The sequence below is a fragment of the Protopterus annectens genome, chromosome 6.part1, assembly GCF_019279795.1.
Source record: "Protopterus annectens isolate FY-2018-M chromosome 6.part1, PAN1.0, whole genome shotgun sequence".
Lineage (NCBI taxonomy): Eukaryota > Metazoa > Chordata > Ceratodontiformes > Protopteridae > Protopterus > Protopterus annectens.
In genome coordinates, this window is record NC_056738.1 from 485,749,757 (window position 1) to 485,764,638 (window position 14,882).

Consider the following 14,882-nt stretch of genomic DNA (forward strand, 5'->3'; position numbering starts at 1 on the left):
TGCAAGTATTTGTATCTAACATTCAAAGGTAAATAAAAAATGAATAAATAGTATAATACCCATGTATAAAAAGACAAATAGATCAAAAAATGTAAAAAGTTAAGTATGCTAAAATGTCATGTCATGGGCTGCAGGAAAAATCTTACTTACATCTAAATACTGAAAACATTTGTAAGTTACTTGATTATTCAGTCAGAACATATACACTTAAGTGCAACAAAAATGTGTGGATATGATCATTTTATATTCCTGCGTCTCCTCAATCTGGGTTTAATGGAGGCTCTCTCATTCAGGCCTAATCCACTGTCAGCTCTTAATCGGACAATCCAGTCACTTTCCTTACTTTCAGCTTGACTACTAATGTCACCTCCTCTTTTGTTCGGTGTTACAACCTCTAAAACCCTGAATAAGAATGTGTGTGTTGTCATAAAGACTCACATGTTTAGCTAAGGCATTATGGCTGGAACCCTTCCTGATGTGGTATATATGTTCCCTCATTCTATCTCTGAGCTTACGGTTTGTTTTGCCCACATAGAAACTAGAGCAGGCTTGACAAACCCCAAGATATACCACGTTACACGTCCTGCAGTCTGCAGTTGTATTAGTTCTAAACACTTTGTGTGAATCAGGATGGATGTATAAACTCAGTGGCTGTATCAATATAAGAGCAAAAGTTGCAATGCCCACATGGCATAGTATTCCCTGCCACCTCGTCTCATCTAGTGTGTCTAGGATAGCATAACATCTGTTTAAGGTTACTCTTATTTCTATATTGGAACCTCGGAGTATTCCCAACAATCTTTCTAAGATCATCGTCTATCTGTAGAACGGTCCAAAATGTGTTAATGATATCTCTGATCTCGTTATGGTCAGATGTGAAAGTAGTAGTAAATTTCACGATACGTGGGGTAAATGTACCCCTATCAATAACACCTACTTGCTCCATGGGTCCAAAGTAAGGTGTAGCTATAGTCTGTCTTAAATCTTGTATGTTTTCTAAGCTCTTACTGACCTCTGCAGTGCTATAGCCTCTATCTGTCAACCTTCCCTTCAGGTTGTCTAACTCTGATAGGAAACCTGCTTGAGTTGGATTTAGTCTGGAGGCTCTAATGGCCTGACCTTTAATAATGTTCCTAAACACAAAAGCTGGGTGCATACTAGATCTCATTAATAAGGAATTACAATAGCATGGTTTTCTAAATATGCCAGTGTTGATGAGGCCGTTAGGGAGCTTTTCTATATATAGATCTAAGAACTCAATGCTGTATAATGAGTGATTCATAGTAAATGTAAGATAACTAGTCAACTCATTCATTGCCTCTAGCAATAATTGTAGTTCGTCTATTGAACCTTTCCACAGAATAAAGACGTCGTCCACAAAATGTCTGAAAAACATTACATGCTGTTTGAAAATTTCAAGATCAAACAGGACTTGCTCCTCCCAGTGAGCTAAAAACATGTTGGCATAACTATTCGCGCATGGTGTCCCCATTGCTACACCATCCACTTGTCTGTAGATCGTTTCATCAAAGACAAAAATGTTATTTTCCAACACTAGTTCTAAAAAATGTACCAATAGGCCAATCTTGACCAAGCTATAGTCACTGTGTGTCTTCAAGTAATCAGATATATATACACGACCAACATTGTTGGGAATAACCGTAAACAGTGATTGTATGTCAAGTGTAACAAAGACACAATCTCCTATCGAATTACTTTGTTCAATACATTCATAAAGGTCCAACAAAAACTGTTTGGAGTCCTTTAACACATATCTGTTGTCATTAAGGATAGGTCTTAGATTTTTCTCTATATAGACTGAAAGATGCTCAGTGACCCATCCACGACCAGAGACTATAGGTCTCATGGGCGGATCACGGGCATCTTTATGTATCTTTGGGAGACCGTGCATGATAGGAATCATAGGGGCCTTGATGGTAAGGTACTCATAAAGATCTTTATCAATCAAAAGGCTCATATGTATATCAGATAGTATATCTTTAATGTGCCTTATGATTTCTAAGGATGTATCAGATGTAATAGTTTCATAAAAGCTGTCATTCAACATATTCTTCATTGATTGGTAATAATGCATGATATCCATGACAACAACTCGGCCACCTTTGTCTGCCGGTCTAATAACAATGGTATTAATGTCCTGCAATTTCCTAAGACTAATCCTCTCTTTGTGGGTTAAATTATCTCTCTTATAGAATCTCTTGTTCGGACCTTTATCATAGTATTTGTAAAGTTCCTCCTCTGTGAGGCGCTGGAACGTCTCTACTAATGGATGGTTGACGGGTATATACTCACTTCGGTTCCTAAAAGCAAACTGCTTATCTTTTGATTCACCTATATCAGAGCCTTTGTGTATAAGCTTAAGCATGACGTTCCTACAGAACAGTTTTAAGTCTGTCATGGTTTCAGTCAGGGCACTAGTGCTATTGGGGATGAAATTCATTCCTCTACTCAACAATTTCACATCATCATCTGTTAACATTATACTAGATAGATTATATACTAACGTTTCTCCCTGCTGTTCCACATTCTCTTCAGGGTTTGATTCTGAATTGGTACATTTTTTAGAACTAGTGTTGGAAAATAACATTTTTGTCTTTGATGAAACGATCTACAGACAAGTGGATGGTGTAGCAATGCGGACACCATGCGCGAATAGTTATGCCAACATGTTTTTAGCTCACTGGGAGGAGCAAGTCCTGTTTGATCTTGAAATTTTCAAACAGCATGTAATGTTTTTCAGACGTTTTGTGGACGACGTCTTTATTCTGTGGAAAGGTTCAATAGACGAACTACAATTATTGCTAGAGGCAATGAATGAGTTGACTAGTTATCCTACATTTACTATGAATCACTCATTTATGCAGCATTGAGTTCTTAGATCTATATATAGAAAAGCTCCCTAATGGCCTCATCAATACTGGCGTATTTAGAAAATCATGCTATTGTAATTCCTTATTAATGAGATCTAGTATGCACCCAGCTTTTGTGTTTAGGAACATTATTAAAGGTCAGGCCATTAGAGCCTCCAGACTAAATCCAACTCAAGCAGGTTTCCTATCAGAGTTAGACAACCTGAAGGGAAGGTTGACAGATAGAGGCTATAGCACTGCAGAGGTCAGTAAGAGCTTAGAAAACATACAAGATTTAAGACAGACTATAGCTACACCTTACTTTGGACCCATGGAGCAAGTAGGTGTTATTGATAGGGGTACATTTACCCCACGTATCGTGAAATTTACTACTACGTTCACATCTGACCATAACGAGATCAGAGATATCATTAACACATTTTGGACCGTTCTACAGATAGACGATGATTTTAGAAAGATTGTTGGGGATACTCCGAGGTTCCAATATAGAAATAAGAGTAACCTTAAACAGATGTTATGCTATCCTAGACACACTAGACGAGACGAGGTGGCAGGGAATACTATGCCATGTGGGCATTGCAACTTTTGCTCTTATATTGATACAGCCACTGAGTTTATACATCCTGATTCACACAAAGTGTTTAGAACTAATACAACTGCAGACTGCATGACGTGTAACGTGGTATATCTTGGGGTTTGTCAAGCCTGCTCTAGTTTCTATGTGGGCAAAACAAACTGTAAGCTCAGAGATAGAATGAGGGAACATATATACCACATCAGGAAGGGTTCCAGCCATAATGCCTTAGCTAAACATGCGAGTCTTTGACAACACACACGCATTCTTATTCAGGGTTTTAGAGGTTGTAACACCGAACAAAAGAGGAGGTGACATTAGTAGTCAAACTGAAAGTAAGGAAAGTGACTGGATTGTCCGATTAAGCCTGAATGAGAGAGCCTCCATTAAACCCAGATTGAGGAGACGCAGGAATATAAAATGATCATATCCACACATTTTTGTTGCACTTACGTGTATATGTTCTGACTGAATAATCAAGTAACTTACAAATGTTTTCAGTGTTTAGATGTAAGTAAGATTTTTCCTGCAGCCCATGACATGACATTTTAGCATACTTAACTTTTTACATTTTTTGATCTATTTGTCTTTTTATACATATGTGTATTATACTATTTATTCATTTTTTATTTACCTTTGAATGTTAGATACAAATACTTAAACTCATATACCTACATTTTTTAGTATTGCCAAGTATATGAGATTTTTAACATTTCCCTTTTAATTGTGTCAATTGTGTTAATTGTTTCTTTTGTTACACCCATATATATACCGGAGAATTTTAACTTGTGTACCATTCAATGGATCTGAAGAAGCTCTTAGCAGCGAAAGCACTTATCTGATGGAATAAAGATTTTAAGCCACTAGTGGCTGTGGTTCACTTGCTTGGACATTACTGGATTACTACTTTTGTTTGGGATTTGAATACTCTGTTACAAGACAGTTTTTGGTTTTTGTACCAAAGAGATCAGCGTTGCTCCTTTCTACACTTGTTGGATTTTTATATTTGCTTTTTGAATAGGAACGTTTACCTGGCAGGAGGCTGTAAATTTTTTATTACTAAATAAACCACTCAATTCCTGCCTTCTCTTCCTCGTGAGCATTATTTTGTATGTATTGTTCCAAAAAAAATGTAATTTTTCTTTCCCTTTTCTAGAGATCCCACTTCCAGTTCTTTTATTTCTTTTACAATGGCCATGGCCTTAAGCTCAATGCCAAAAAAATGTCTCTGCGTCCCCTTTGGGGAAAAACCCAGTTCCCATGAATTGCCACATCAATGGTAGTCCACTGAACACAGAAGGCATTATAAGAGATCTGGGAACACAGGTTGACAGCAACCTCTCTTTTGACCACCGCATTGCCACTGTGGTCAGAAAGTCCTTCTAGGTGGCATATCTCATTACTAAAGGTTTTGTATCCAGGAAGAAAGAGGTCATTGTCTCCCTCTACTCTTCCATAATTAGGCCAGTCATCGTACAATGCCCCATTTGGCATTTACCTCAGTAGACACCTGCAACAACTGTAGAGGCCAAAAAAGTACCTCACAGAAGATCCTAGTCCTTAAACACTTGTCATATATGGACAGATTCAGAAAAACTCTAACTATTCTCTTTCTCATATCGCCTACTTAGAGGCGATCTCTGCTTGACTTACAAAGCCATGTCTGACCCAGCTCTGTTAGAAATGCTGCATCTAAAGAAATCCCAATCTCTCTGCACCACACTCTCCAGAGACATCTACCTCATTACCACAGTCAGCAGAACATGCTGGAGGGACAGGTTCATAACCCAGAAACTGCCCATGCTATGGAATAGACTTCCCATACATGTCAAACAGAGCACCTCACTGGCCGTCTTTAAGAGAAATCTTGAAGAGTGGATGTAAAATAGGAAATTCACCATGGGGATCACTCCAGTGGTTCTACTCGACAGAGGCACTGGGAACTAAGGTCAGGTGGCACGATGCCAGGGTAATCCTATGGGCTAGGCTTGTAAAGGCTGCAGGGCCATTAGCCTAGTACACACCTATGAACCTATTACTTCAGTTCTAATTAGTTTAGACTTTGATTTCCATTTTCTATTAATTGCATTTTTTTTGGCAACCATTAGCATTAAACTTGGTAAGATCTTATTACGTCTAGGCTGCTTAGATCCTGTATCTCAACTCAAAAAAGAATGATTTCCTTGGATGCAACCATTTGCTCCTCTAGCATTTCTGACAAAGTACTCTCTAGGGAAATTTTAAAATCTACCAAGTCACTGCATTCCCAAAAAAAATGTTACAGTTTATACTTTCCATCACACCACACCATTGTTTAATACCTACTGCAGGAAGAATTCACTGAAGTCTGCTTGGGGTATAAAATACTTATGAAACGCTTCCAAAAAAACTTAAGCCTTTTTGACGACTTTGCATATTTGTTAGCCATACTGATGTTATCCCATTGTTCTTTTGTAAATTGCCTTTCCATTCTCTCTTCCCAAACTTTTCTAACCTCTTCTGACTAATTCTTATACTTGTCTAGTAATATTTTGCATACCTTCTTAATTATCCCTTTTTCAACAGCAACTACTGTTCTAGACTCTACTAAAAACTCTGCCAGACCTGGTATTGCACACACACCACCTTCCTATCACTTTCTCTTTGCTTGTACTCTATCATTAGTTCCTGGTAGGGAAGGCTCTCTCTAAACTGCACTCCAAACTTCTGCTTAGCCTCATCCTGCAATGTTGTTTTTAGTTATTTGCTCCCAATATCTTAGATGTTCATAATGATGATCACTGCTGCAGCCTTAGCTTAATGGGTTATAACCTGCTAAGGATGCAACAGCTGGCCAGCTTCCAAACCTTCAGGGCCTGAACTGTCAGGCAACTTGAGGTGATTAAAAGACGCGTTTGGGTGCTAAGCCCTGCAGAGCTTTACACCTGCCGAAAAGTGCACTCCTCAGAGGCTTTCTAGGATCAGCAGTTGGCTTGTGCTGCTCCTTTCCTGGGTAGGCAAGTTCCGTTTGAGGGGAGAAAAAAATGTCCATTTAATCATTTTGCTCATTATTTATACCTTCCTCTTCAGGAAAGTTATTTTATAGCTAGGAGTTTGTTTTAATTGACTGTCAGAAGACTGTACCGTACTTTTTAAACAGAAGCGCTTTCTTTGCCTGTCAGTTTAAATGTTATTTAAAGTAACTGAAAATCATTTTTCTGTGGAGAAATTCTGTTTATTTTACTTTGTGGGGGTGACATTTTTAAAGTGCGTTTTACTGTGTTTGTCTGGGGGGGGGGGTGACTTTAAAGACTTTTTATTTTTGTAGGCGTGTGCTGCTTGTTTTCTTTGGAAAAGTCACTATTTTCATCTTGACCATGGAACAAACTGACAGTCTCACTGTCGGTCCTTTCAGCCACAAAAAGAAAAGTTAAGCAAAAAGCCTATGACAGCACAGTAGGCTATTGATTTGCCTCGGCCACAGGTGCGTGACTCTGTTGTGGCCATTTGTTGTACCTCAAACCACTCCTCTTTTACCTCAGATCCCTCTGGTGTAGCCCCTACAGTCATTATGGACTAGGTGATGGTTCTTCTGTCACTATTTAGCTCCCTCGTTGTTTGCAAAGGGGACCATGTCATGTCGGTCCTGAGAGAGGCAACACTAGATTTAAAAGTAGCTCATCACATCCCTTTTCATCCAGATTTCAGACATTTCTTAATGTGATCCAGACGCACACAATCATATCAGTTTTCTGAATTACCATTTGGAATATCCATTGCACCAGGGGTGTTCACAAAGTGTTTAGCTTCAGTTATAGCTCTTTGCAGGCTACAGGGTATCCACAGTTTTCCATATTTGAATGACTTGCTTATCTTTGCTTATCTCTTTTAGGTGCCAGGAATTTCTGTCTTGGGTGAGAGATTCATACACAAGCTGAGATTCCAAGAGAACATTCAAAAGTCTTGACTCCAGTGCCAAGACACCACATGAAGATACAGTTATATCTGAGTAATGTTTGGTCCTAGCACCAACACCCTTTGTCTTTTCAAATCCCAATGCTGAGGTTTGTCAGAAAAGAAACCACTTTGTGAAGGCAACAGATATATCCCTAAATCCAGGTCTTGCCTTTTCCTTCCTGTTACAAAGCATTTGATCACCAGAGATGCCTCAGACTTGGCTAGGGGAGTAGTTTCAAGAGAGATGAAAGTGCAAGGTGTTTGGGATATCATGGACAGTTGCAAGCAGATAAATATAAAAGAGATGCTTGCCTTGATCAGGGCACTCAACTCTCTGAATCATCTTTGGTCCTTAGGACCTCTTCAAGTTGTTACAGACAGTGCCACAATCATGTGGTACATTAAAAAGTAAGGGGAACCAGGTTGTGTCCCCTTTGTAGGCTAACCATGTTGGCTTGGGATGTAGTTTCACAGCACAGTTTCAATCTCTGGGCATCCTGCCTTTCCTTTAGAGCAAACTTTTTTTTTAGCAGACAAGCTAAGCAGGACCGGGGTAGACCCTCACGAATGGCAACTAGATCAGGGAGTCTTCCAAGATTTGATCCATCTATGGAGAGTTCAAGTAGACCTCTGTCTCCTCTCTGAACAGACAGCTGGCAGGATTCTGTTCCAGGATTCGATGCAAGAAGGCCTGAAAGACTGATAACTTTTCTTTTCCTTGTACAGCAATGCTCCTGTATGCTTTTCTACCCTCTTTACTGATATCAAGAGTATATTCTGAAGATACAGAAGGGATCCCACAAGATCATTGTGGTGACTCCCTTCTGGCTGAGGAAACTGTGATTCTGCCTGCTTTTGGAAATTTGGCAATTACCACAAGCTTCCTCACAAACTGGATCTACTCATACAAGAACAGGAGTGTTTGATACACCCCAACACCAATTACCTTCTATTGACTGCCTGGGTGATGCGGTTTTAATTCCTTTTAGCCACACCTTTACTGATAATGGTCAGCAGGTACTAATGAAGGCAAGAAAACTTGCTTACTAGAACATCGTATATTAGCAAATGGAAAAGGTTTTCTGGTTGGCGTCAATGTAACCCACACCCATTCAGGGCTAGTTCTGTAGCTTTACTATATTTGTTGTTAGTTACTATCTTGTGTCCTTTTTTACTCCTATATCAAGGCTTATTTAGTGGCCATGGATCCTCCTCTTTCAGTGCAGTATCATGTCATAATGCCTTTGAAAGGGGTTTTGCATAAGAAATCTCCAAGAAAACCAATAGCCCCTCGTGATTTTAATTTTGTGTTAAAGAAGTTAAAATTTGCTCCTTTTGAACCAGTTAACGTGCCTAACTTGAGTTTAACATAGAAAACAGTTTTACATATTGCTTTGACCTCTGCAAGGAGATTATCTGAACCACAAGCTCTTATATTGAGTCATCCCTAACTAATTTTTTCATTTTATGCTTAAAGTGGTGTACAGTATACTCTCAGTTAACTGGCACCCATGGGGATTGGTAGATGCCGGATAAATGTAGTTTCTGGTTGCTTGAGAGTTGCTAATAAAAATGGGCCTGACTATACTATTGTTTGGTTTGACATGTTCTCAGGTTGGGGAGAGAGGGAATTTATTCCTATTTTCCTTTTTAAAAGTCTAAAAACATAAGGTATGGTTCTGTGGGATGAAAACAGAAAGTGATGCATATGAAAATGGTACTGTATTTCTTCAATATTTTTTGCTGGTTGCTTGGGTTCCGGTTAGCAGAGTTTACTGTATCAGAGTTTACTTTAAGCCAAACTATCCATCTCCCAGTTTTCTTTCCTGAACCCAAAAATGATGAGAAAGGATACTCCATATGTTGTATGTCCACAGACAACCAGGGTACTAACTTGACAGAATTAAATCTTTCAGATCTTTTAATCAAGTGTTCATTTCTTAAGGTAGGAAGGGGCAACATGTGTCAAACAGACCATTTCAAAATGGTTCAGGTAATCTCCTGGCAGAGGTCAAAGCAATGAGTAAAACTGTTTTCTACGTTAACAGACTCAAGTCAGGCAAGTTAACTGGTTCAAAAGGAGCAAGTTTTAACTTTTTTAACACAAAATTAAGACCTTTTGTTAAATGCACTGCAACAAAACTATTCCAGGTAGGGTCAAGGCAAACTCTACCAGGGCCTTGTCTTCATCTGTGGCTTTTTGGAAATCCTTGGGTTCTAGAAGTATTCTAGAAGCAGCAACTTAGTCCTCTGTACGTACTTCTCTAGGTCTAGATCGGGTTTTGCAAGGACCATTCTCCAGGGCTCCTGCACTCTTCTCCTTACACCTTCCAAATGTTGCAAGCTAGGGTAATCTGCCTGTAGAGCCAAGATTACTACAGCAGTGATCAGTGTGAACATAGTACAGTTGTGTAAGTAAATAGTAGATCTTAGAATGATCACTACTGCAGTAGTAGCTCCCTTTCTCCATCCCCCTTTTTTTGGTATGTTTATTTCAGGGTGTGGTTATTTATTTGGTCTTCCTAACAAAAAACTGTGAAGAGCTTGGAGTCCAGAATTGTCTTTTAGTTAGCACAGCTCAAGCTGCCTGACAGTTTGGCCATGTGGAGGGTACCCTGAATCTTTGTTAGCTGGATGGCTGTTATGTTCTTAGCAAGATGTAACACACATAGGTAAGGCTACTCCAGCAGTAATCATTTAAACATCTACCATTATGGTAATTTACTTACACAACTGTACTTTCCTTTGCTAATTATCTCTAGTAAATTCCAGCCCATTCTTGCCCTTTTTTTGTACCTTTATGATTATTGTTCTCCTTAAGGACCTGCATTCAAGTTCTTACTCTCTCCTTACTTCTAGAACTCCCCCTTCCATTTCATCATCATCATCCCTTTTCACTTTTGATCTATACCCTTGTGCTTGCGTTACAAATGTGATCCTTAACAGAGTACCGCTAAACTATCATTCCAAACCAGGTAGTCCTAAACTGCCTTGGGAGAATCAGTGTATTCCACTTAAAATTTTTGCTCTCTTCCCCTTAAATAAATTAATTCAACTTTTTATTATTCTGAATAAAATCCAGTACGGAGTTTGAAACCCAGCCAGTCTTTATTAAAATGAAAACAAATAGGTGAGCACTTTCACAGGTGAAATCCCCACTTCATTAGATCTTAATACAGCATTTTTTTCTAAGTGTGTCTTATAAAAAAAAAGTTATAGTTATATAAATTTATATATATAAATATTTGTTTTCATTTTAATAAAGACTGGCTGTGGTTCAAACTCCGTACTGGATTTTATTCAGCATATTTACGTTTGGTTTGTACAGAATTTGTTCATCCTACTAGGAGGTGCGTTGTGCTGTTTTATACTGTGGATAACTTTATTATTGTCCACAACTTGTCTGTTTGATAAAAAGTATGTTTGACCTTTATATCAACTGAGACACATTTTCACTACTTGTTTCTTAACAAAAACAAATACAATGTTCTAATTGATGTAGAGTCTGAATCCACAGGCAACAGGAATAAGTTCTTGCTGCAGCTGTAGTACAGTGATGTGCCACTCCCCTGAGTTATATTTTCTGCTTTAACTGAACTCTCCTTACACATGGTCTCGGCTATAAAATAAATATCTGCCTGTTGATATTAGAAGCCTGGCTATAGAGCTCCAAGCAGTCCAGGTAATTAACTCGAGCAGTAGATTCAACTACACGCTTCTGACTTGCCTAGGTTGATGCAGCTATTTATATGTTATTGCTGCTGTGAATTTTATCTGCCAAGATTGTGATGTTTAAATACGTTAATGTTACTAGTGTGTTATTTTATTTTGAGTTCATATACTGCAATTCTATTTATAAGTTTATAGTGATGTTGTACTACATGCTCTTGCAGTTTGAGTATCAGCACCACCTACTGTTCAGTTGTTTTTCAAACACATGTTGTTTGGTATGCGATGGTATATGATACATAGTGTGCATGTTACTCTTCCTTCTCACATTTTTCTTATCTCCTCACTTCTAGACCCAAGTCACCTATAAACAATTCCCAGCCCAAACTCACCTCTGAATAACTGTGTGTTACCGCGGGCTGCTGCTCCGCAGTCCATTTCAACAAAAGAATCCAGCCTTCAAATTACTATCTACAAAAAGGTTAATAGCAGCATCTAAATCATTCTTTGTAAGCACACCTGAGGGCAGTCGGCAGGGATAGTTTTCCCCCTATTTCCCATACTAACAGTGGTCCTTTACTTTAGTATATTAGTCTTAGAAGACCTACTTTTGTAACAATATCCTCTCAGGACCCTCTCTCAACTGAGGCATTACGCCGTGGGAATCAAGTAAGTAAAGTAAAGGTCCTGCGCTACAGAGCGTGCCTAAGGTGCTTAAACTAATTGACCAAGGGTGTCATTATCTGGGAAAACTTGCTCAAGGCAGATTATCTATTGTAGGACAAGGAAGCATACGATTAGTCATAATTATTCTTGCTAGCAGTTGTACAATAACCTGTAACATACAGCTCTGCCCCAGGTCTATCTGATAGGTTTTTGAGGGCTTACCTGCCAGCTCGGTCAGCCCCGCTCTGTTCGCCCTTGCTATGCTCAGGCTCACTCCGCTCCCCTCCCCTACCCCCAATTCCTACCCACCCCACATCTAGATATATATTTGTCCAACCCCTCCCACTAATTATCCAACAACCTATCCACATCCTTCCCACCCCTTATACATCCCGCAACCTATCCACATCCCTCCCATCTCCTCACAGATTTATGCACTCACTCCTACTAAATCCAGACAATTAACTATCCTCTAATAATGAAGAATTACCTCTTGCAATCGTCTCTACTATTTTTCGTAGTAGGTACCTACCTTATCACATCCTATAACTGCTCAGGACAGGACAACTTCCCCCATACCCATAAATCTACTGCCAATATCTCTCCCATCCTATCCACTTACTCCCTAACAATAGACCCCACCTTATTCAACACTACTGCCATAAGCCATACCCATTTTAAACTAATCACCTACTACCCCAAATCAACAGCAACCCAAAAATACCTAACCATTCTACAGAAACTAGTTAAACTATTGCAAACAACCCATCAGCAACTCCTAATTGCTGAAGATATCCACCCAAACCCAGGACCTGATGATATAAATCCTCTGACTAATTCACAGTAGCTTCCCAAGATAACTCATCTTAAATCCAGGTCATTAAATAGTCTACTCCTCCTAAACCTAAATATTAGGAGTATAAACAATAAAATACATGAACTACACACTCTAATCTCTCAGTATTCACCAGATATAATCTCTCAGTATTCACCAGATATAGTCAGTATAACAGAAACATGGCTAAAACCATCTACCAAAGATACAGAAATCCTACCACCAGGATACAGTATCCTTAGGCAAGACCGACTAAAGAAAAAGGGCGGTGGCATTGCCCTGCCTTACAAGAATAGTTTAACCATAACTAAAACTGAGATAGCCATGCCCCCTTTGGAAAAAGCAGAAATTCTCTTAACAAAGCTCAAAATATGTAACAGAAAAACAATCAACCTGGTAAGAGGCTATATCCCACCAGGCAATAATATCCCAACCATGGAGACATTACTTCTATGGCTATCTCAATCAATGCCTCAAGAGACAATTGTATTAGGAGACTTTAATATAGACTGGCTCTCATGCTTCTCCTAAGTACCCACTAACCATATCAACCTACATACATTCTCTAAAGTAATCAAACAGCCCACTAGACTAGTCAAAAATAGTAAAAAAAAAAGCCTATTAGACTGGATCTTAGTAAATAAAACACCTAGTACGTACTTAGCAGGCACTTTTCCTGACTCATTGAGTGACCATCAAGCTGCTTTCCTACTTAAATATAACTCCCACCATCTCCAAACCCCAATACTTCAAACAGTCAGAAACAAGAAACACTTTAACCCAACTAACTTCACACAAGAACTAAAACTATACAATTGGTCTAAATTGCATCACCTACCCCTAAATGAAGCCACCGACCACTTCAACTCCACCTTCTTAGAAATATTGAACAGGCATGCCCATGTAAAAACTACCAGAGTTAAGGCTAACATAGTTCCATGGTTAACGAGGGAAACTAGGTAAAAAATAGCATAAAGAAACAGAGCCTGGATAACTTGGAGGTCCAACAAAAACCCTAGTACACAGCAATCCTACCAACAGATTAGAAATCTAGCAAAGAAACTAGTTATGCAAGATAAGAGAAATTACTTTATTACCCAGCAAAACCAACACATGAAATAATCCTAAAATTCTGGGCAGGTTTAAACAAATTATTACACCCCGGTAAAACCATGACCCCACCCCCAACATCAGGATTAACAAAGGATAACATAGCTGAATCCTTCAATATATTCTTTACTGAAACAGTACTTGCTCTAGTACAAAAACATCTCACTGCTAGTGCAACAGGTGATCATCCTACATCTAACCACAGACCCAGTTTTAATCTACAACCCACCCCAACCTCTTGCATACGAAAAATGCTCTCCCAGTTAAAACCTACAACAGTAAGAGCAGATTCCCTCCACAATGAATTTTTAAAACTGGCAGCAGCAGAAATAGCTGTTCCAGTCTCTATACTAATCAACAGATCAATCTCTGAAGCCACAGTACCCCTGATTTGGAAAACTGCCTACATTATACCTCTTCACAAAGGGGGCAGTTCCTATGACTTATCTAACTACAGACCAATTACAATCCTATCCCCACTGGCTAAAATATTAGAAAAATGTATCGAACATCAGCTAATGTCCCACCTTATTAATCAAGAACTCGTGTCTCAAACACAACACGGTTTTCGCCCAGGTCATAGCACAACCACAGCTCTGTTAGCATTTACAGATACCATAAACCATAGCAGGAACACTGGTCAACTTACTTCAGCCCTTTTTTTAGACCTGTCAAAAGCCTTTGATATGGTTAACCATGACAAACTAATCAGTCTCCTGGTTCAAAAACTACCTCAGCAATAGGCAGCAAGCAGTACAGTGGAACAACAACTTGTTTCCACTCTTACCAGTCACACTTGGGGTACCCCAGGGATCTATACTGGGCCCCTTGCTGTTCTCAATCTTCACAAACCATCTCCACTCAGCTGAAAATAGTACTAGCCTTATCCAATACGCAGACAATTCCACTATAATATGTAGTGCCTCTACCCTGCCAGAACTTCACAATAAAACCCAAGATAATTTCCACTCAGTCGAAAACTGGCTTGCTGAGACTGGCCTCATTCCTAACCCCAAAAAGGTCAAGCTCCTGATATTTCACCCATCACAAAATACCACTATTAACTCCACCTTCAGTATCCACTCTAAAAACAGTACCCTTATTTCACCCGAATCTCACACAAAACTACTAGTCGTTACCATTGACAACAAGTTAAAATTTAACATGCACATTAATCTGGCTATTAAAAACGCTCACAAAA

General features: G+C 39.1%; 1 protein-coding gene across 1 annotated transcript in view; it reads left to right on the forward strand.

The window, feature by feature from the left end:
* The window catches only part of PIKFYVE (phosphoinositide kinase, FYVE-type zinc finger containing), a 3,858,188-nt gene that overhangs the window by 299,825 nt on the left and 3,543,481 nt on the right, over positions 1-14,882 (forward strand). The window lies entirely within an intron of this gene.